We start from the raw sequence: 23,175 nt of genomic DNA, 5'->3' as shown, positions 1-23,175 counted from the left end.
CGAGAAAATCTGAGAGCCTGAGCCTCTGGGGAGAACATTCTGGTGGGTGCTGTCGCCTGATTGGCTGTAGTTTGGACTATACAAAATGACTAGGATAGTCATGAGTGTGGAAGTTTTTTCTACTGTAGCTTGGGCTACTTTACTTCCTGGTTGGTATTTATTGGTTTTTCCAATGTTATTATAGCATATTATTGCTTTTTTATATACCGTGGGACTCCCACTCCGACGACGGGGAATGATTCAGGCATGTGAATCTATGAAAGACACCAATACTGGAGAACCACAGATTACAGGTAAGTAACTATTGTTCGTATCCTGTTATCCAGGATGATGGCATAGATCTGATTAACTCTATAAGAAAAGGGGCGTTGCTAGCAAAACAGACATCAAGTCGGCCTTCCGCCTCCTACCAGTGCACCCTGAAAGCTACTACCTGCTGGCCCTTTATCTCGAGGGCAGATATTATTAGAATAGGAGCCTTACTGTGGGTTGCGTAGTCTTGTGTGCATACTTAGAAACATTCAGCAGTTTCCTCGAATTGGAATTGAGGGTCCATCACCCGGCAGGAGGACAAGTACACTCTCTCGATGACTTCCTCTTCATCAGTGCACCAAGCATCATCGAGTTTGAGGATCTGTTGGCCCATTTTGTGTCACAATGGAAGGGGAACTGGGGGCACCACTAGCACACAAAAAAACAAAGGGCCCAGTCATGCAGCTATCCTCTTTGGGGATTGAGCTAGACACAGAGGAGGACCTATGTAGGATGCCTCCAGCCAAGGTAGAGGATTTCAGGTGGATAATCAAACAGCTGCTCTCAAAGAACAAGGCCACTCTAGGTGAAATGCAGCAACTGCTAGGGAAACTGAATTCCACAAACCACGTGATCCTAGCAGGGAGACCGTTTGTGAGGAACCCAGCATTGTTGACCAAAAGACGGACAAGAAGACACCACAGGGTTAAGCTCACTCAAGGGTTAAGATACGACCTCGGGGAATGGGCAGGCTTCCTGGAAGAGTTTAATGGAACAATGATGTGGCGCGAACCTTGGGTGACAGCAGAGCAACTAGAACTTTTAACTGATGCAGCAACGGGTGAAGGTTTCGGGCCCATACTGAATTCAGCCTGAACAGCAGCCCGCTGACCAGCGCAATGGCACGTAAAAGGAATTACTAAGAGCGTCACGGTTCTCGAAATCTTCCCCATCATAGTCGCTTTCTCCAAATGGGAAGAACGTCTCACCAGCAGGCAAATCACTCTGTGGGAGGACAATCATGTGGTGGTCCAAGTACTGAACCTAGAGACAGGTCGTTGCCTAGTGGTGTTACGCATGCTTAGACACTTGGTCGGTTGTGAGCTTTGGGCAAACACAGCCCATTAGAGCCAGACACCTTCTGGGGTGCGAAAACTCATTGGCAGTGGCAGACATTCAGAGCCCTGTGGCTGCATGAGGATCCTATTATGACACCAGTTCCGGTACGACTGGAGACTGGTAGACACGACTTGACAATGTTGGTGGAGAATGCCTTGGCTCCCAAAACAGCTGCAAAACCTGGCCCTCTTGGACACAGGTGCAGATTTTGGATTTTGGGACATTCCTACATTGTGAGGGGTCAATGGTGGGCATCAGCACGGAAGGACTACAAGGACCTCTGGTTGCGCAACACAGCTGTGACTTAGATGGGCAGGCCTGGCATGAGAGGGAAACAATTCCTACCCACCATTCAGAGTATGCTGCAACGGTTAGGGAAGCTGGACGCGATAGTAGTACACAACAGGTGAATGATGGCCAGCCTGGATTGGAGGGACCTGCTAGGGGCGATGATATTCATCCTCAGAGCAACTGCGAGGCTCATTCCCCTAGCAGTGCTGGTTTGGTCGGAAATCTTAGCACTGTGCAATTGGTAAGGAGCTTAGGATCATGCAGTAGTGGAAAGGTCCAGGTCGAAAGCTGAATATCTCAATGGCAAATACATGCAAAGGTAATAGATGAGGTTTCATATGACACAAGCTCATTATCCCAAAAACCCAAGGGTATTATGAGGCAGACGGGGTCAACCTGATTGGGGTGGGCATGGACCGTTTTCTACTTAATATAGTGGGAGCTCTTGAACAACTGGGTGTTAGCTAGAAGAGAAAGTCATATAGTGTGGGTGGAGCTGCCTGAGGTCCAAAAACTACAGGCAGCATGCCGCAGACAGCAGAGAAGAACAGCTAGGACGAGCTTAATAGCCGATAAGGAGGAGCCGCTCAAGTACATGTCCTTAGGATGCCTTACGGCAAGGGCACTGGAAAGCAGGCAAATGGTCAGCAAAGGGGGTTAGGGCAGGGCAGACACAGCACTTACAGCCCAGACCAGGAACAAGGTCTTCTCACACACACCTCAGCAGCAAGGTGAAGCCTAGGGTTCGCATAAGTGCTAGATGCTCACAAGAAGATGAGGCTAGCGCTCAAGGCGCTGTTAGATGGTGCTGTCTTGGCAAACGACTAAAACGAAACCTAGTGTTAACAATACCAGCTGTACATGAAGGTTGTGTTGATCATGGATTTGTTGTTGATGATACTTGATATGTGAATAAATTGCGTTTTTGCACCAACAATGGCTATTGTGTATAAATAAAGAGGGTAAAGTGCATCTAGCAATGGCCTGGGAGCTCCCATCTGGGAGGGGTTCAGTCCTTGCCTTTCACCCAATAAATCATGGCTCTCACGTTAGTTGTTGGACTTGGCCATTTTTGGAGAGTCATGCCTGAACTCTTTGCTTTCCTCCTAGTCTTTTTTTCTGACCTGGTGTTGGTAGTTTTAGGACTCTGGGCACTTTAGCACTGCTGTCCAGCGTAAAGTGCATGTGCTCTCTGTGGTAAACATGGTAAGATTGGTCTACACCTGTTTGGCGTATTTAATTTACCTGTCAGTCCCTTGTAAAGTGGTATTTAATATACCCAGGGCCAGTAAATGAAGTACTACTGGTGGGCTTGCAGCGCTGCTTGAGCCACCCACCAAAGTAGCCTTTCAAACCTGTCTCAGGCTTCTGCCTTTGCAGGGCCTGCACATGCAGTTTACTGCCGCTGTGACATGGCACATAAAGTGGGTACCACGTCTGTGACTCCCCTTTTACTACACATCAGTCACCCCTAAGGTAGGCCCTAGCTAGCCCTATGGGCAGGGTGCAATGTAGGTAAAAGCTAGGACATGTGCCTCAACTGTGTGGCATGTCCTGGTAGTGACAAACAGCAATTTTGGTTTCTCACTGCTGTGAGACTGCCTTCTCATATGAATACATTGGGGATTTCCTGATAAGTGTGTCAGTGGTAATTCCTGATATGAGAGGAGTAGTATGATCAAGTTTGGTATGTTTGGAATAGTGGTAATAAATGATGCGTAATGGTGTGTGCAGATTTATTATCACTATTTTAGAAATGCCACTTTTAGAAGTGAGCATTTCTGTGTGCTTTGTGTCTTTGCGCCTGCCTGATGTGCATTACATGTCTGGCTCTGGAGTGACAGGGGATGGTGAGGTGCAGTGGCTCCAGGGGGGCTGGATGAGTCAGCGCTAGGCTGAATAGGCAGATAGGCATTTGGAGTAGTGGGAGAAGTAGCCTCTGACCCTGAATAGGTCTGTCCCTGCCTTATACACTGCTGGCTCCACCCCCCTGTGGTGTGACTGGGGCCAGAGCCTAACCTAACAATGAGGGTGTGTGAGCACTGTAAAGAAATGCTTGAGTGCCCCCCAGAACTGGTTTGGACTAGGTCCAGTGCCCTGTGTCAGGAGGAAGAACACAGAAAAATGAGGTATAAATATTGGGGCTGTGACCCCATGTAAAGTGTGTGTTTCCCTGGAGCATGAAGCTGAAGGACTGCTGGGCAAGAAGGAACCGCCGTGGCACCCAGCTGCTGCTTCCTGGGTGGTCCCTACGTGCTGGCCTGTCTGTGCCCAGCTCTGCCCCACGGAATTTGGGACTAAGCGCCTTGTCAGCGCTTCAGGGTTATTTGCCTGGTACCAGAAGGCTTGTGCCCTGCAGTGTGGGCCGCGCTCCCCTCCCCAAAGTGACTGGAACCCCAGAAGGGGCCCACACTGCCCCGGGGCTTGAGCAGTGCCCCAGGGGTCTTTGACCTCCAAAGCGATGGGTCGCTAATTTCTCTGAAGGAAACCCAGCATGGGGATTCCCCCGTGCTGCCTGGTTGGGGCGGGACTTGCCCAAGGAAGCCTGATTGTAGGTAGGTGTTGGACCCGGCCTCGTGGCGTGGTCCTACCCCTCCCGCATGGCGGGCCCCTGGACGACATCGGCCCTCCATCCAGCCCGGGTCGGCCTCGGGCACACCTCTGCACGCCCTCCAAACCACCAGATCCGCCACCCGGCGGCCCACACCCACTGACACGGCACCCTCGGGCCGCCCCAGCATTACCGGTCCGGTGCCCACAACGGACCCTCATTCCAGGCCCGACGCCATCTTGGGCCCATCACGTCACAGACACGTGGTCCCGGACCAGCCGCGGCCCCAGCGAGCCCGCCATCGAGGCACCAAGAACCCTCCGGGTGGTAGAGTGGCCACTCCACCAGAGACAAGGAGAGGGGAGTTTCGATGGCTCTCCCACCATCCCCGGATGCCTGGTTTCGATCACCCTCCGGCCTCCCTGGGCTCCGGCTCCACCCCCCTGCTGGGTGTCTGGACACCATCATCCCGGCCCCTCTGACCACCAGGCGAGAGGGTCCGGACATCAAAGGACTCCAGACCTATATCTGGGCCAGCCCCGGAGTAGGACGGGAGTTGTATCCCGGAGTCGAGAAGCCCTGCTGACGCTGTCGCGGCTGACCCTGAGACAAACTCACCTTGCTGTTCTACCTGGAGCCTGCTGGCGCTGCCGTGGTCCATCTTTGCCGTAACCATCTTGGAACCTGCTGGCGCTGCCGCGGTCCACACTCGCTGAATCATCTTGGAGCCTGCTGGCGCTGCCGCGGTCCACACTCGCTGAACCATCTCGGAACCTGCTGGCGCTGCCGCGGTCCACACTCGCTGAATCATCTTGGAGCCTGCTGGCGCTGCCGCGGTCCACACTCGCTGAATCATCTTGGAGCCTGCTGGCGCTGCCGCGGTCCACACTCGCTGAACCATCTCGGAACCTGCTGGCGCTGCCGCGGTCCACACTCGCTGAACCATCTTGGAACCTGCTGGCGGTGCCGCGGTCCTCACTCGCTGAACCATCTTGGAACCTGCTGACGATGCCGCGGTCCACACTCGCTGAACCATCCTGGAGCCTGCTGGCGCTGCCGCGGCCCCACCTTCCGGAACCCCCCAGCTCGAGGATTGAGAGCTGTGCGTAGGGTCCCATTGCAACCGACCATCTATAAGACTGTCCCGCTACCTTGCCCCTTGCCACGAGACTTTCCAGATCTCTGGATCTGCTGTATATATTGAAACTATACTTATTGCCCGATAAAGATTGAAAACTCTATCTACGTGTGTTGTATATTTGGAGTGGTGTGGTTACTCTGCTGTACGATTCTAGGAGAGGGCCCTCCCGTCGGAGGCCTCTCGACATCGCTCGGTCCCTTCTCTGAAGGAGGGGTAGACCTAGGGGTGGTCAGTCAGACACCTTCTGCCTCCCCCGGGTTCGCCTTTCTAACATTGGTGGCAGGCGCTTCGATCCGAGCCAACGCAAAATCGTACAGAGAGTGATCGACCCGCTACAACGGAAAAACACACAGAGACCATGATGACCCAAGGAACCAACCTACCTGCCGAATTCCAGAAAGAGAAGATAGAAGAATACAGCCACAAAGAACTAAAACAATTCTGTAAAGACATGGGTATCGCTACCACTGGCCTGAGCACAAAAGAGGACTTCAAATCGGCCCTACAAGCCTGGGTGGAAACCCGAGACAGACCACCCCAAGAGGAGAATGGCCCGAACGGGCAACAGGAAACCAGCGCACCCCCGACGGGGGAAAGAACCGCAACACTAAACGCGGACCTCATTTATGAAGACGCTCGAGAACGAGAGCGCAACCGGCTACACGAAGTGGAACTTGCACGACTCCGGCTAGACGGAGAACTCCAGCTAGCGGAGAAAAAGATAGCCCTCGAGCAACTACGGCTGGAGGGGGATCTAGAAGAGAAACGGAGACAACGTGACCTCGAAGAAAAACGACTAGCCTATGAACACGAACGAGGCCTGAGAGAACTAGAAATCAAAGCCAAGATCAACGAAGATAGCGCGGCCGGGGCCAAGACCGCGGCCCCTCCCGTGGACACCAAGGTTCACCTACCGAAAGATGTAGTCAAAGAATACTACAAGAACGATGATATCCAGCAATGGTTCAAAGCCTACGAGGTGGCCAAGACCGCCCATCGGGTGCCCCTGAAGGATTGGGGGGCCGGCCTGTGGGGAAAGTTCGTCAACGAAGGGAGAGACGCCCTGTTGGAACTCCCTGACACCGAAATGACCTCCTATGAACACATGAAAACGGCCCTACTCACGCGCTACGGGCTCACCCCCGAAATGTACCGGCAGAGGTTCCGAGACTGTAAAAAAATCCCCGGTACCACTTGGGTAGAATATGTGAACTTTTTTAGCAGAGCCTTCGAGGGGTGGGTCAAAGGCAGTCAGGTCACTACCTACCAGCAGTTGGTCGACCTGATGTTATGGGAGCACCTCTCCAACAACTGCTTCATTGAACTACGACAGCACCTCCTCGACAGCAAGTTGACCGAGCCGCGGAAGCTAGCGGTCGAAGCAGATCGGTGGGCGAGCAACCGCGTCCACCGGAACACCACAGGAGAATACGGACGAGGGTCCCAGGGGAACCACCGGCCGCGAGGCGGCGGGTCTGGCATCAGCCGAGGTCGAGACCTTCCGCCGGGGTCTTCGGCCGCCTCCTCTACACCAGCCGCCAGCCCGAGGGGGGCCCATCCAGCCCGACCGGGGCCACGCCCCAACGTTACGTGCCACAGATGCCAACGGCTGGGTCACTATGCCAATGATCCTCTCTGCCCCATGAACCAGCGGCCCGGCACCACCGGGCCCCCCGGTCGACAAATCACTGCAGCTGCCCTGGGCGCAGAAAAGGATGAAGAAGAAGAGGTCCCTATGGAACCAGAAGAATGGGAGTCTGCGGCCATGTGCCTCACCTCCCTGGGCGACAAAGACATGATCCCCCGAGACCAGATTCCGGTCAACACCCAGAAGTACCGCCAGTGGGTCACCATCAACGGACGCCGGGCCGAGGCTCTCCGTGACACGGGGGCCAGCATAACCGCCGTCCGCTGCCATCTGGTGACCCCAGAACAAATCTTGCCCCACGTTCTGTGCCCTGTCCGGTCAGCGGACAATTCCGAGAGCCTGTGCCAGATGGCCCGCATCCCCTTCGAGTGGGGAGGAGTGTCCGGCCTGCTGAAAGTCACCGTCCGAGACGATGCCCCGGTGGACTGCCTCCTAGGGAACGACCTGGAAAGTTCCCCCTGGGCACAGATCGAGCGAAGAGAGCATCTGGGGATGCTAGGCCTTCCTGAATGGGTTTGCGTAACGACCCGATCCATGTCCACCCGGGACGCCGTCCCAACCGAAGACAATCTGCCCGAAGAACCTGAATGGCCGGCACCTCCGCCACCCGCCACTGCCACGGCCGAACCCGAACTGGGGCCGCAGGGCCCCAGCCATGAAGAACTTCCCGAGCTCGCCCAGTGGCGCCAAGAAGGGGGCCCCACCCGCGAGCAGTTCCGTCGGGAACAAAAGACATGTCCTTCCCTTGAGGGACTCCGACAACAAGCCGCCACGTAAGCCACAGGAGACTCCTCGGGGTCCCACTGGATCTATTGGGACCAGGACCTCCTGTACAGTGAACAAAAGATTGCCGAGCTGGGGGCCGGCCGAGTGCTAGTCGTCCCCCTCCACTTCAGAGACTTTCTCTTAAACCTGGCACATGATGTGCCCCTCGCCGGACACCTGGGGCAGGACAAAACCTACAGCCGCCTGGTGACACACTTTTATTGGCCGAAGATGCGCCGCGATGTGTACAACCACTGCCGAACCTGTCCGACCTGCCAAGCCAGCGGAAAGAGTGGGGGGAAAATCAAGGCCCCACTCCAACCGTTTCCCGTGGTGAGCACTCCCTACGAGCGAGTCGGGATCGACATCGTGGGGCCCCTGGATCCTCCAACCTCCCAGGGGCACCGCTTCATCCTCGTCCTGGTGGACCATGCCACCCGCTACCCAGAAGCTATCCCCCTCCGGACTATCACAGCCCCCGTAGTGGGTCGGGCGCTAATGGGGATCTTCTCCCGAGTCGGCTTCCCCCGAGAGGTCGTCAGTGATCGGGGCACAAACTTTATATCGAAATATATGCGGTCCCTGTGGCAACAGTGCGGGGTCGCGTATAAGTTCACCACCCCGTATCACCCTCAAGGGAATGGACTAGTGGAGCGATTTAATAGGACCCTCAAAGGAATGATCAAGGGCCTAGAAGAGCCCCTCCGGCGCAAATGGGACGTTCTGCTGCCATGCCTCCTGTTCGCCTACCGGGAGGTACCCCAGAAGTCCCTGGGGTTCAGCCCCTTTGAACTATTATATGGGCACCCGGTGCGAGGCCCCCTCAGCCTGGTCAAGGAAGGCTGGGAGCTGGCTGCCTCCGATACTCCGCCCGATGTTTTCCGATACCTCTTGACTCTCCGCAACCAGACTCGGAAGTTCCGGGAACTGGCCGAAACCAACCTGAAGGCCAGTCAAGAGGAGATGAAGCGCTGGTATGATGAAAATGCCTCGTCCATTGAATTCGAGCCGGGCCAGCAGGTCTGGGTCATGTCCCCGGTCGACCCCGGCGCCCTCCAGGACAGATGGACGGGGCCCTTCAAAGTGGTGGAGCGCAAGAGCCCCGTCACCTACCTAGTGGACATGGAGCCCCCCCGGAACCCCCTCCGGGTCCTACACGCCAACCGGCTCAAGCCCCACTTTGTCCGCACCGAACTGAGCCTGTTGTTGGCTACCGATGACGGAGCAGAGGACGACTCCGAGCCTCTACCAGACCTCCTGAGCACCTCCGAGAAAGATGGCTCCGTCGAGGGGGTCTCCCTCTCTCCCGCGCTGACACCCAAACAGCGCCAGGACTGCCAGGAACTGCTGGGTCAATTTGCAAACTTATTTTCCCTCACCCCCGGAGTCACCCAGTGGTGTGTCCACGACGTCGACACCGGGGACAGTCCGCCCGTGCGGCACCGAGCCTACCGAGTCCCCGACTTAGTCCGGGCCTGCATCCAAGCCGAAGTTTCCAAGATGCTAGCCCTAGGGGTAGTCGAACCTTCAGACAGTCCATGGGCCAGTCCCGTCGTCCTGGTCCCTAAGGCCGCCGCCCACGGGGTACCCCCGGAGCTGCGGTTCTGTGTCGACTACCGGGGACTGAATGCCGTCACCAGGACCGACGCCCATCCCATTCCCCGAGCGTATGAACTGATCGATCGCCTGGGAGCCGCCAGGTACCTCAGCACCTTAGACCTCACGGCCGGATACTGGCAAATCGGCCTCACGCCAGGGGCACAAGAACGATCCGCTTTCTCAACCCCCGATGGCCACTTCCACTTCAACGTGATGCCCTTCGGCATGAAGAATGCTCCGGCCACCTTCCAGAGACTAGTGAATCGGGTGCTGGCAGGGCTGGAAGAGTTCAGTGCGCCTATCTGGACGATATTGCGGTGTACAGCCTCTGTTGGGACGAGCACCTGACCCACCTCTGGAAGGTCCTGACAAGTGGCTCCCCTTCAACCCAAGATCGACGCCATCCAGGCCTGGGAGCCCCCCGTCACCCAGACCGCCGTCCGAGCCTTCCTGGGGCTCACTGGATACTATCGACGGTTCATAAAGGACTATGGGAGCATTGTGGAGCCCCTCACAGAACTAACCTCCGAGAGACTACCCCCGAAGGTGCACTGGACCCCCGAGTGCCAAGTAGCCTTTGAGACACTAAAGACTGCCATGTGCTCCGCCCCGGTGCTCCAGGCCCCCGACTACAGCCGAGAGTTCATTGTCCAAACTGACGCCTCGGAACACGGCATTGGGGCCGTACTGTCCCAAATGAACTCTGACGGAGTTGACCTTCCTGTGGCCTTCATCAGCCGACGCCTGCTGGCCCGAGAACAACGATGGAGCACCATCGAGAGGGAAGCATTCGCCGTCGTATGGGCCCTAAAGAAGCTCCGGCCCTACCTCTTCGGCACCCACTTCCAAGTACAGACCGACCACCGGCCCCTGCGGTGGTTGATGCAGATGCGGTGCGAGAACCCGAAGTTGCTACGTTGGTCCATCTCCCTCCAAGGGATGAACTTCACCGTGGAACATCGCCCTGGCAACGACCACGCCAACGCTGACGGCCTCTCCAGATTCTTCCGCCTTGGCGAGGAGAATCCCCAAGAAGATGGGTGACTCTCCCCTGCCTTCAGCTGGAGGGGACGCGTGAGGGACCCGGCCTCGTGGCGTGGTCCTACCCCTCCCGCATGGCGGGCCCCGGACGACATCGGCCCTCCATCCAGCCCGGGTCGGCCTCGGGCACACCTCTGCACGCCCTCCAAACCACCAGATCCGCCACCCGGCGGCCCACAACCACTGACACGGCACCCTCGGGCGCCCCAGCATTACCGGTCCGGTGCCCACCCCGACCCTCATTCCAGGCCCGATGCCATCTTGGGCCCATCACGTCACAGACACGTGGTCCTGGACCAGCCGCGGCCACGGCCCCAGCGAGCCCGCCATCGAGGCACCAAGAACCCTCCGGGTGGTAGAGTGGCCACTCCACCAGAGACAAGGAGAGGGGAGTTTCGATGGCTCTCCCACCATCCCCGGATGCCTGGTTTCGATCACCCTCCGGCCTCCCTGGGCTCCGGCTCCACCCCCCTGCTGGGTGTCTGGACACCATCATCCCGGCCCCTCTGACCCCCAGGCGAGAGGGTCCGGACATCAAAGGACTCCAGACCTATATCTGGGCCAGCCCCGGAGTAGGACGGGAGTTGTATCCCGGAGTCGAGAAGCCCTGCTGACGCTGTCGCGGCTGACCCTGAGACGAACTCACCTTGCTGTTCTACCTGGAGCCTGCTGGCGCTGCCGCGGTCCATCTTTGCCGTAACCGTCTTGGAACCTGCTGGCGCTGCCGCGGTCCACACTCGCTGAATCATCTTGGAGCCTGCTGGTGCTGCCGCGGTCCACACTCGCTGAACCATCTCGGAACCTGCTGGCGCTGCCGCGGTCCACACTCGCTGAATCATCTTGGAGCCTGCTGGCGCTGCCGCGGTCCACACTCGCTGAATCATCTTGGAGCCTGCTGGCACTGCCGCGGTCCACACTCGCTGAACCATCTCGGAACCTGCTGGCGCTGCCGCGGTCCACACTCGCTGAACCATCTTGGAACCTGCTGGCGCTGCCGCGGTCCACACTCGCTGAACCATCTTGGAACCTGCTGGCGCTGCCACGGTCCACACTCGCTGAACCATCCTGGAGCCTGCTGGCGCTGCCGCGGCCCCACCTTCCGGAACCCCCCAGCTCGAGGATTGAGAGCTGTGCGTAGGGTCCCATTGCAACCAACCATCTATAAGACTGTCCCGCTACCTTGCCCCTTGCCACGAGACTTTCCAGATCTCTGGATCTGCTGTATATATTGAAACGATACTTATTGCCCGATAAAGATTGAAAACTCTATCTACGTGTGTTGTATATTTGGAGTGGTGTGGTTACTCTGCTGTACGATTCTAGGAGAGGGCCCTCCCGTCGGAGGCCTCTCGACATCGCTCGGTCCCTTCTCTGAAGGAGGGGTAGACCTAGGGGTGGTCAGTCAGACACCTTCTGCCTCCCCCGGGTTCGCCTTTCTAACAGTAGGGCTCCCTATAAGGAGAAACTCAAGCCTTGCGGCCTCCCCTCAGTTGGGGGCCACCAAAGGTTTACATCTGAAGCGCGTGATGGACACTTTTTGATGATATCTGCAGTCTGAGAGGGGAGGGCTCTGACTTTCCCCTGTAACCAGCATCTTGGGCCTGACTACGGGTGGGGCCGAGAGAAGAAAACAGCTGGCCCGGCTGTCGGAAGTCAGGCAGACTCGTGCCTGGAAGAGGGCGGGGCTCCCATGTGCCATAGAGAGCCCCGCGTGTGGCGCAACGAGAGGGAAGGGGTTGCCGAGACTTTGCTCCAGGCTGGTTGACCTCCGCATTGCCAAGGAGGAGAGAGGAAGTGCAGCGGGGTCAAATCTACTCTTGAAGAAGAGCCCCAGCGAGTTGGGGTACCCCAAACACCCTGTTGCTGCCTGCTGGTGCTGGTCGCATATGTCCTGATCGTTTTGAATACACAGAGGAGTCCCAGTTAGTGGGGCTCACAAAGCACTGTTAGTGCTAATTTTCCCAGCTGCACCGCCAGATTGCGGGCAGCTGCGACGACCGGCCTTTCTCTTTTTTTTTTGGCATGAGAGAAACAAGAGCGAGTTGCACCCTCTCCCCCACTAGAGTACCGGCTGATGGAAGACACGTGCTCCTGGAGCCCTGACTTTGTGGGACAAAGGGCATACGGGACTGCTCAGACGGGCCCCTGAGGAAGGCCAGTTGGCCAGGGATCACTTGGCGTCCTGGTGGGGCGTAAGGCCCTCGGGCGATGTGGGCACCTTACTAGTGGTACTATGGTACTGCTTAATGTGGTTTATGCATAACGTGTTTATGCCTAATGTGACTGCCTAATGGGGTTTATGCATAAGTGCTAATACCAGTAGTTGCTGGTTGTTTTATTTTCACTACTTGCATTCTAATGGTTATGACAGTGGCCCAATTGGCCTTGTCATGTATATAATCCCCTTTTAAGTTATATCTAGTGCCAGGTGGCACAGTGTTCATATATGATTACATTCTAATGTGTTTATGAGTTATACAAACGTTATTTTTTTACATAACCTTGTGTGGAGTTTCTTTTGTGGTGTGCCTAGTGCGTTGCTGCTGTGTGTGTGTGTGTTGCACAAAAGCTTTACACATTGCCTCTGGGATAAGCCTGACTGCTTGTGCCAAGCTATCAAGGGGGTGTGCAGGGGTTATATTCAGTGTGTAACTCCCTTGCCCTGACTTGAGTGGGGTTTCTGCCTGGCTTAGGCGCATGCCTTATCCAACGAGAAATCACATTTCTAACATTAGTCTATCTAGTAAAGTGGATACAAGCAAAGACAACAACACCAGAAATTCATTGTTATCAAATGAAATAGGACTGCAAACTGATTACCTAGTGTCAAGTGTCTCCTTGCTCTTAGTCCATGAGTCACACACTCGGGAATAATTTTTTATGTCCAAACCATGGGAGTTAGAACCGTGGTGGGTAGGGGAGAAATATGCCCCCAGATTTTGGAATGGTTAGGACACAGGGGACAGACAGTATCTCACCATGAAGAAGCCATGCTTCGAGTTACCTAAATTTCCTTGAAGTGCTCTAATCTGAGGTACAAACTCTGCGGGGGCTCTGAGACCTGCTTGTTCCATTAATTTACTTGCAGTGACTGAGGTTTTGAGCTTCTAAAATCAATCTGTTTGTGTCGAGCCAGCAGAGTAAGGAAAGGAAGGAGATACTATTTTATGGTAAGTTTACTTCTGGTCCCGCTGACTTGAGAAAAACATTTAAGGAGTAGCTGAACACCCCAATGACTGCAATTAAATAATTAACAAAAAAACAGAGGTCTGTGAGCCCCTACATAGTTAACTCCAGAAGCATCTTTTTACACCAGCATGTTCTGTCACTTTTCTTCATCTTCAGTATCTAACTGAAACGCACACCTTTAAATCTTATGACTATGCACATGGATCTATGTGTGTATAGTGTCAGTTGAATTTAAGGTGTGATAAGAGTATATACTGAACTCCGCATACTAATACCAATTGAATAAAATGAATTGAATAACTGAACTCAAAGCACTCACTTGTGACGTTAAACGGAAGTGATGAGGATGTAATCTTGCTTGATAGTGAATACCTATATAGGCTATGTAATAGAGAACATGACAAACGGACACATTCTATATATCTTGTGGCAATGTCAGCAGGGCATGTTGGTATTCTTGAATATTTTATTAAAACTAAATTACTTTCAATAATGCCACTTAATTCAGTTGAGCTATTATGTACTTGAGACAGTAAGAAATGTTGATAATATATTTTTGTTAATCTTAAAGTCTTTATCATATTTTTTCATGACATATGTTGCCCGGTTTATATCTTTTAATGGCTCAGCCCATGCTTTGGCTCGAAGTTGAGGCCAAACCCCTTTCACCCCACTTCCCTCTGAAATGCAGTGTCTTCAACGGCCTTTGGTCAAAAAATTAAGCTTTGGCACCCTATTGATAACTCCTATGTGGAATTTGTATCTTGATTTCTCTATTCTGAAAGGTCAGTTTTATACTTGTTTAATTATATCATGCACCTGTATATCTGCAGCAAAGGCAGCAAAGCTAGCCAGAAAATAAAGCGAAAATGCTTCTTAACCCCCCGCCCATTCCCGGCACCCTGCTGGCCAATCAGAGAGCGAGGGCGGGTTTAGCTCGGCCAAAGCTTGTCTGTGCGGCAGGGAAACCCCCTTCCAGTAGTACCAGTGAGCCTCAGCCAATGGCGGGCTGAGCCTGTATGGGGTGATTCTACGTCACTGCTCTCTAACCAGTGATTACATCATATGGTAATCCTCTCAGTCAGTCTCGTGGTTCAGTTACAACAACGCATCCAGCTTGCAGTAAACGAGGTGGGCGGGAGAAAACGGTTGTCCGTTAGTAACCCCGTCAGCGGAGCTCTGAATCCAAAATTAGATTTCACTCTCAGTATTCAGCTGCGGGACAGGTTTGAAATTTGAGATTGCAAATTCGCCGAGAAACCTGACACTTCCGATGTAGAGATGCTTTTGAAAGTGTCATTTTCGGCGGTTTGTATTGAGAGGTAATGTAACAAACGTTCATAAGGTCAAATGATTTAGATTTTACGAAATGTATGCAGAAGGTCACAAATACAGAGTTCGATATCCTTGTCCACTGTCATGGCGGTCAAACATTGACAAAACCAATAGGTTTGGTTGATATATGATTTATTATTCGCGCACCTTAACCTAAATCACACTTTATACATGTAACATTTGTAAAGTCCCTAAACACCCATGCCCACACAAAAATAACAACACGGGTAACTAGATAGCTCCATGCCACCGTAACAGCATGTTTTCCGCCGAATGCTCTCTTTTTACCAGTAATTATTTTTGGGTGCGTTAGTGCAATTGTTTCAGTAGCATTTAATCAAGCCGCCGCCACCCAGATTGCATTGATCTGTAATATAATAGGACTCGAAAATTGGGGAGAGTCATCTGATCACACTGTGCACGTGCTGCCCCCCAGGGAGCTCAAGTATGTAGTTCCATATCTGATTAGCCTATCTAGGACATGCTTTTCCTTTGAATTCTGGGACTGGTAGTCAACAGCATAGTGTACATTTCTGCAGTGAAGTACCTACAGCAGTACACCTGACCTAGGGGCAATTAAAACTGCTATGGTATATTGTGTGTGTATATATATATATATATATGTGTGTGTTTATTCATATATATATTACTGTGAATTCTTTATATGAGATTTCTGGAATTATACTAAATAGTCCTTTTTAGGTCTCGCCTAGGCAGCGCGCATGCACTGATCTAGGAGGGCCTTTAGCCATCGGTCTGCTCCTTTTCCCCACACTCGTGCTTGTATCCACCTTGCGGGAGCGAGCAGCGGCGTACGTGCTAATTGCAAACATATGGCTCGCGCGCCGCTGCTGCTCGTTCCCGCAAGGTGGAGGCCAGCACAAATACGAATGCTTCAAAACAGCTGCTGTTTGTTTGCTTTCACTTTTGCCGCCACATGGCCACGCGTGCACCACTCGCGGGACGCTTCTACTGTACTGTCTATCTCTATCGACTGTCTTAACCTTGCCTACCGAGAAGGATCTCTTTTCCCCTTTCTAGAGGCCGCCCCACTGTTTCAAGAACATTCTACGTTTACCCCACTCTCCAAAGGCACTTTATACATGTTATCATTCGTCTCTAGGAAAGCATATTTATTGAATCCTTTCTCTAAAGCTGTCTATATTAACCCCATTCTCCGAAAAACGTCTAATTTTGCAGAGAAGTCTTCTTCTAGCCCTCTCGGTTTAGCTGTCTCTACACGGGGTCTTTATCCCGGCCTGTTTCTACCAGCAGTCTCTACACAGCCCTGCTTGTTGCAGTAATCTGCTACTGTATTTCACTGGAATACGAAGCAGATTGACTTGAGACCGGATGTTTTCTGGCACCTGGATGAAAACTCGCCCTTTCTGTGAGTTGTCCCAGCTGTCTGTAGCTCCAGGCAGGGTGGAAGTCTCTGGCTGCAGCTTTTGAGAGCCTTGGCTTGCTGACTGCCAGAACCGCTCATTTACAACTGTCTCTACCACTAAGGTCCAGAACCATATTGTGACGTTAAATCTACCAAGTCTGTACTCCTGCTCCTGGACTGCACAACGCGCTCTACGCCTGGAGACATAACATGCTCTACTCCTAGAATAAACTGCAATGTGTGCACCTGGAATCGGAACGGTCTCTTTCCTGGAACCCACAAGTCTCCATAATTTAGCCCGCCACATCTTTCATCGCTGCAATATTAATTTGCCCTTATTTATTTCGCTTGGCACTAGACGGCCAGCGTCTTCCTGTTTGTTACAAATCTTTCATTCAGAGTGAAGCATGGCCGCAGGCTGAGCGGCGGGGTTAATAACGTTTGCGTGTTTACTACTTGCAAGATTAATGACCCGCTCAGGCATTTACATCCTCCTGCATTTTTATGACAGCACAAGGAAAGCCATTTGATTTACTCTCCAGTGTCACTCTGCCCCTGTCCCCATAAGCCCCCCACCCTCCTCTCATCCACACACATCCACCTCTGTCTTTTTAGGTCTCGCACCTGCGAACCGGATCGCGAAAGCGATCCGTCGCTGCGAGACTTATTGTGATCATTTCAGTTTTCAAGGGCTCAAGGGGAACAGACAAGAGACAAGAGATGTGAACGCGCAGATCTTCGACTTGGATTAGGTCGCGCGCACGTCAACTGTGAAGAGCATGTCAGTTTCAGTTTTACACGAGCAGTTCTACATTTTGTTACTTTGTTGCAGGCTGGTTTGTGAAGAACATGTCAGTTTCAGTTTCCCCTTGCCGACTGTGTGCAAACAGCTTCTGCATACAATTTTTTTTAATGGTTTTTTTATTAATATAATGTGCGTGTTTTAATACAAGTGTGTTGAAAAGTGGGTGTTTTCGATAATTAGTCCGTAAAAAAGTGTTTGTGTTTAACTACAATAATAATGTGTGTGTTTTCAATACAATGAGCATGTTAGGAACTGTTTGTGCTGTACAGTGGAGTGCTGCGTTGTAGAGTGCAGCGCTGTATAGTGGGGTGGTGTGTTGTAGAGTAGAGCGCTGCGCTGTAGAGTGGAGCGCTGCGCTGTAGAGTGGAGCGCTGTAGAGTGGAGCGCTGCGCTGTAGAGTGAATCCGGCACTGTAGAGTGGATGCTGCGCTGTAGAGTGAATGCCGCGCTGTAGAGTGGAGCGCTGCGCTGTAGAGCAGAATGCTGCGTTGTGTAGTGTTGCGCTGTAGAGTGGAGTGCTGCGCTGTAGAGTGGAGTGTTGCGCTGTAGAGGGGAGTGTTGCGCTGGAGAGTGGCGCGCTGCGCTGTAGAGTGGCGCGCTGCACTGCAGACTGGACCGCTGCGCTGTAGAGTGAGTGCTGCTTTGTAGAGTGGAATGCTGCGCTGTACAGTGGTGTGCTAAATTGGGAAGGTCTGCGCTGTAAAGTGGAGTGTTGTGTTGTGCTGCGCTGTAGAGTGGAGTGTTGCGCTGTAGAGTGGAGTGTTGCGCTGTAGAGTGGAGTGTTGCGCTGTAGAGTGGAGTGTTGCGCTGTAGAGTGGAGTGTTGCGCTGTAGAGTGGCGTGTTGCGCTGTAGAGTGGCGTGTTGCGCTGTAGAGTGGCGTGTTGCGCTGTAGAGTGGCGTGCTGCGCTGTAGAGTGGCGTGCTGCGCTGTAGAGTGGAGCACTGCGCTGTGGAGTGGAGCGCTGTAGAGTGGAGCACTGCACTGTAGAATGGAGCGCTGCGCTGTGAAGTGGAGCGCTGCGCTGTAGAGTGGAGCGCTGCGATGTAGAGTGGAGCGCTGCGATGTAGAGTGGAGCGCTGCGATGTAGAGTGGAGCGCTGCGATGTAGAGTGGAGCGCTGCGCTGTAGAGTGGAGCGCTGCGCTGTAGAGTGGAGCGCTGCGCTGTGGAGCGCTGCGCTGTAGAGTGGAGCGCTGCGCTGTAGAGTGGAGCGCTGCGCTGTAGAGTGGAGCGCTGTGCTGTAGAGTGGAGCGCTGTACAGTGGAGCCCTGCACTGTAGAGTGGAGCGCTGCGCTGTAGAGTGAATGCTGCACTGTAGAGTGAATGCTGCACTGTAGAGTGGAGCGCTGCGCTGTACAGCAGAATGCTGCGTTGTCTAGTGTTGCGCTGTAGAGTGGAGCGCTGCGCTGTAGAGTGGAGCGCTGCGCTGTAGAGTGGAGTGTTGCGCTGTAGAGTGGAGCGCTGCTTTGTAGAGTGGAGTGCTGCGCTGTAGAGTGGAATGCTATACTGGGGAGTTCTGTGCTGTAGAGTGGAGTGCTGCATTGTGTAGTGCTGCACTGTAGAGTGGAGCGCTGCGCTATAGAGTGCTGCGCTGTAGAGTGGAGCGCTGCGCTGTAGAGTGGAGCGCTGCGCTGTAGAGTGGAGTGCTGCGCTGTAGAGTGGAGCGCTGCGCTGTAGAGTGGAGCGCTGCGCTGTAGAGTGGAGCGCTGCGCTGTAGAGTGGAGCGCTGCGCTGTAGAGTGGAGTGTTATACTGGGAAGTTCTGTGCTGTAGAGTGGACTGCTGCGTTGTAGAGTGGAGTGTTGCGCTGTAGAGTGGAGTGTTGCGCTGTAGAGTGGAGCGCTGTGCTGTAGAGTAGAGCGCTGTAGAGTGGAGCGCAGCGCTGTAGAGTGGAGCGCTGCGCTGTAGAGTGAATCCGGCACTGTAGAGTGGAGCGCTGTAGAGTGGAGCGCTGCGCTGTAGAGTGAATCCGGCACTGTAGAGTGGATGCTGCGCTGTAGAGTGAATGCCGCGCTGTAGAGTGGAGCGCTGCGCTGTAGAGCAGAATGCTGCGTTGTGTAGTGTTGCGCTGTAGAGTGGAGTGCTGCGCTGTAGAGTGGAGTGTTGCGCTGTAGAGGGGAGTGTTGCGCTGGAGAGTGGCGCGCTGCGCTGTAGAGTGGCGCGCTGCACTGCAGACTGGACCGCTGCGCTGTAGAGTGAGTGCTGCTTTGTAGAGTGGAATGCTGCGCTGTACAGTGGTGTGCTAAATTGGGAAGGTCTGCGCTGTAAAGTGGAGTGTTGTGTTGTGCTGCGCTGTAGAGTGGAGTGTTGCGCTGTAGAGTGGAGTGTTGCGCTGTAGAGTGGAGTGTTGCGCTGTAGAGTGGAGTGTTGCGCTGTAGAGTGGCGTGTTGCGCTGTAGAGTGGCGTGTTGCGCTGTAGAGTGGCGTGTTGCGCTGTAGAGTGGCGTGCTGCGCTGTAGAGTGGCGTGCTGCGCTGTAGAGTGGAGCACTGCGCTGTGGAGTGGAGCGCTGTAGAGTGGAGCACTGCACTGTAGAATGGAGCGCTGCGCTGTGAAGTGGAGCGCTGCGCTGTAGAGTGGAGCGCTGCGCTGTAGAGTGGAGCGCTGCGCTGTAGAGTGGAGCGCTGCGCTGTAGAGTGGAGCGCTGCGATGTAGAGTGGAGCGCTGCGCTGTAGAGTGGAGCGCTGCGCTGTAGAGTGGAGCGCTGCGCTGTAGAGTGGAGCGCTGCGCTGTAGAGTGGAGCGCTGCGCTGTAGAGTGGAGCGCTGCGCTGTAGAGTGGAGCGCTGCGCTGTAGAGTGGAGCGCTGCGCTGTAGAGTGGAGCGCTGCGCTGTAGAGTGGAGCGCTGCGCTGTAGAGTGGAGCGCTGTACAGTGGAGCCCTGCACTGTAGAGTGGAGCGCTGCGCTGTAGAGTGAATGCTGCACTGTAGAGTGAATGCTGCACTGTAGAGTGGAGCGCTGCGCTGTACAGCAGAATGCTGCGTTGTCTAGTGTTGCGCTGTAGAGTGGAGCGCTGCGCTGTAGAGTGGAGCGCTGCGCTGTAGAGTGGAGTGTTGCGCTGTAGAGTGGAGCGCTGCTTTGTAGAGTGGAGTGCTGCGCTGTAGAGTGGAATGCTATACTGGGGAGTTCTGTGCTGTAGAGTGGAGTGCTGCATTGTGTAGTGCTGCACTGTAGAGTGGAGCGCTGCGCTATAGAGTGCTGCGCTGTAGAGTGGAGCGCTGCGCTGTAGAGTGGAGCGCTGCGCTGTAGAGTGGAGCGCTGCGCTGTAGAGTGGAGTGCTGCGCTGTAGAGTGGAGTGCTGCGCTGTAGAGTGGAGCGCTGCGCTGTAGAGTGGAGCGCTGCGCTGTAGAGTGGAGCGCTGCGCTGTAGAGTGGAGTGTTATACTGGGAAGTTCTGTGCTGTAGAGTGGACTGCTGCGCTGTAGAGTGGAGTGTTGCGCTGTAGAGTGGAGTGTTGCGCTGTAGAGTGGAGCGCTGTGCTGTAGAGTAGAGCGCTGTAGAGTGGAGCGCAGCGCTGTAGAGTGGAGCGCTGCGCTGTAGAGTGAATGCTGCGCTGTAGAGTGGAGCGCTGCGCTGTAGAGCAGAATGCTGCTTTGTGTAGTGTTGTGCTGTAGAGTGGAGCGCTGCGCTGTAGAGTGGAGCGTTGCGCTGTAGAGTGGAGCGTTGCGCTGTAGAGTGGAGCGTTGCGCTGTAGAGTGGAGCGTTGCGCTGTAGAGTGGAGCGTTGCGCTGTAGAGTGGAGCATTGCGCTGTAGAGTGGAGCATTGCGCTGTAGAGTGAGTGCTGCTCTGTAGAGTGGAATGCTGCGCTGTACAGTGGTGTGCTAAATTGGGAAGGTCTGCGCTGTAAAGTGGAGTGTTGTGTTGTGTAGTGCTGCGCTGTAGAGTGGAGCACTGCGCTGTGGCGCGCTGCGCTGTAGAGTGGCGCGCTGTGCTGCAGACTGGAACGCTGCGCTGTAGAGTGGAGTGTTGCGCTGTAGAGTGGAGTGTTGTGCTACGCTGTAGAGTGGAGTGTTGCGCTGTAGAGCGGCGTGCTGCGCTGTAGAGGAGCGCTGCGCTGTGGAGTGGAGCGCTATAGAGTGGAGCGCTGCGCTGTAGAGTGGAGCGCTGCGCTGTAGAGTGGAGCGCTGCGCTGTAGAGTGGAGCGCTGCGCTGTAGAGTGGAGCGCTGCGCTGTAGAGTGAATGCTGCACTGTAGAGTGAATGCTGCGCTGTAGAGTGGAGCGCTGCGCTGTAAAGCAGAATGCTGCGTTGTCTAGTGTTGCGCTGTAGAGTGGAGCGCTGCGCTGTAGAGTGGAGCGCTGCGCTGTAGAGTGGAGCGTTGCGCTGTAGAGTGGAGCGCTGCTTTGTAGAGTGGAGTGCTGCGCTGTAGAGTGGAATGCTATACTGGGGAGTTCTGTGCTGTAGAGTGGAGTGCTGCGTTGTGTAGTGCTGCACTGTAGAGTGGAGCGCTGCGCTGTAGAGTGGAGCGCTGCGCTGTAGAGTGGAGCGCTGCGCTGTAGAGTGGAGCGTTGCGCTGTAGAGTGGAGCGCTGCTTTGTAGAGTGGAGTGCTGCGCTGTAGAGTGGAATGCTATACTGGGGAGTTCTGTGCTGTAGAGTGGAGTGCTGCGTTGTGGAGCGCTGCGCTGTAGAGTGGAGCGCTGCGCTGTAGAGTGAATGCTGCACTGTAGAGTGAATGCTGCGCTGTAGAGTGGAGCGCTGCGCTGTAAAGCAGAATGCTGCGTTGTGTAGTGTTGCGCTGTAGAATGGAGCGCTGCGCTGTAGAGTGGAGCGCTGCGCTGTAGAGTGGAGCGCTGCGCTGTAGAGTGGAGCGCTGCGCTGTAGAGTGGAGCGCTGCACTGTAGAGTGGAGCGCTGCACTGTAGAGTGGAGCGCTGCGCTATAGAGTGGAGCGCTGCGCTGTAGAGTGGAGCGCTGCGCTGTAGAGTGGAGTGCTGCTCTGTAGAGTGGAATGCTGCGCTGTACAGTGGTGGGCTAAATTGGGAAGGTCTGCGCTGTAAAGTGGAGTGTTGTGTAGTGCTGCGCTGTAGAGTGGAGCATGGCGCTGTGGCGCACTGCGCTGTAGAGTGGCGCGCTGTGCTGCAGACTGGAACGTTGCGCTGTAGAGTGGAGTGTTGCGCTGTAGAGTGGAGTGTTGCGCTGTAGAGTGGAGTGTTGCGCTGTAAAGTGGAGTGTTGCGCTGTAGAGCGGCGTGCTGCGCTGTAGAGTGGAGCGCTGCGCTGTGGAGTGGAGCGCTGCGCTGTAGAGTGGAGCGCTGCGCTGTAGAGTGGAGCGCTGCGCTGTAGAGTGGAGTGCTGCGCTGTAGAGTGGAGTGCTGTAGAGTGGAGCGCTGCGCTGTAGAGTGAATGCTGCACTGTAGAGTGAATGCTGCACTGTAGAGTGGAGCGCTGCGCTGTACAGCAGAATGCTGCGTTGTCTAGTGTTGCGCTGTAGAGTGGAGCGCTGCGCTGTAGAGTGGAGCGCTGCGCTGTAGAGTGGAGCGCTGCGCTGTAGAGTGGAGCGCTGCGCTGTAGAGTGGAGTGCTGCGCTGTAGAGTGGAGTGCTATACTGGGGAGTTCTGTGCTGTAAAGTGGAGTGCTGCGTTGTGTAGTGCTGCGTTGTAGCGTGGAGCGCTGCGCTGTAGAGTGGAGCGCTGCGCTGTAGAGTGGAGCGCTGCGCTATAGAGTGGTGCGCTGCGCTGTAGAGTGGAGCTCTGCGCTGTAGAGTGGAGTGCTGCATTGTATAGTGCTGCGCTGTAGAGTGGAGTGCCGGGCTATGAAGTGCTACACTGTAGACTGGGTTCTGCGTTTTGTAATGCTGCGCTGTAGAGTGGAGCGTTGCGCTGTAGAGTGAATGCTGCACTGTAGAGTGAATGCTGCGCTGTAGAGTGGAGCGCTGCGCTGTAGAGTGAATGCTGCACTGTAGAGTGAATGCTGCGCTGTAGAGTGGAGTGCTGCGCTGTACAGCAGAATGCTGCGTTGTGTAGTGTTGCGTTGTAGAGTGGAGCGCTGCGCTGTAGAGTGGTGCGCTGCTCTGTAGAGTGGAGCGTTGCGCTGTAGAGTGGAGTGCTATACTGGGAAAT

This window comes from Lissotriton helveticus, chromosome 10 (assembly GCF_964261635.1).
Source record: "Lissotriton helveticus chromosome 10, aLisHel1.1, whole genome shotgun sequence".
In the NCBI taxonomy this organism is placed as follows: domain Eukaryota; kingdom Metazoa; phylum Chordata; class Amphibia; order Caudata; family Salamandridae; genus Lissotriton; species Lissotriton helveticus.
This window is presented reverse-complemented; position numbering follows the sequence as displayed.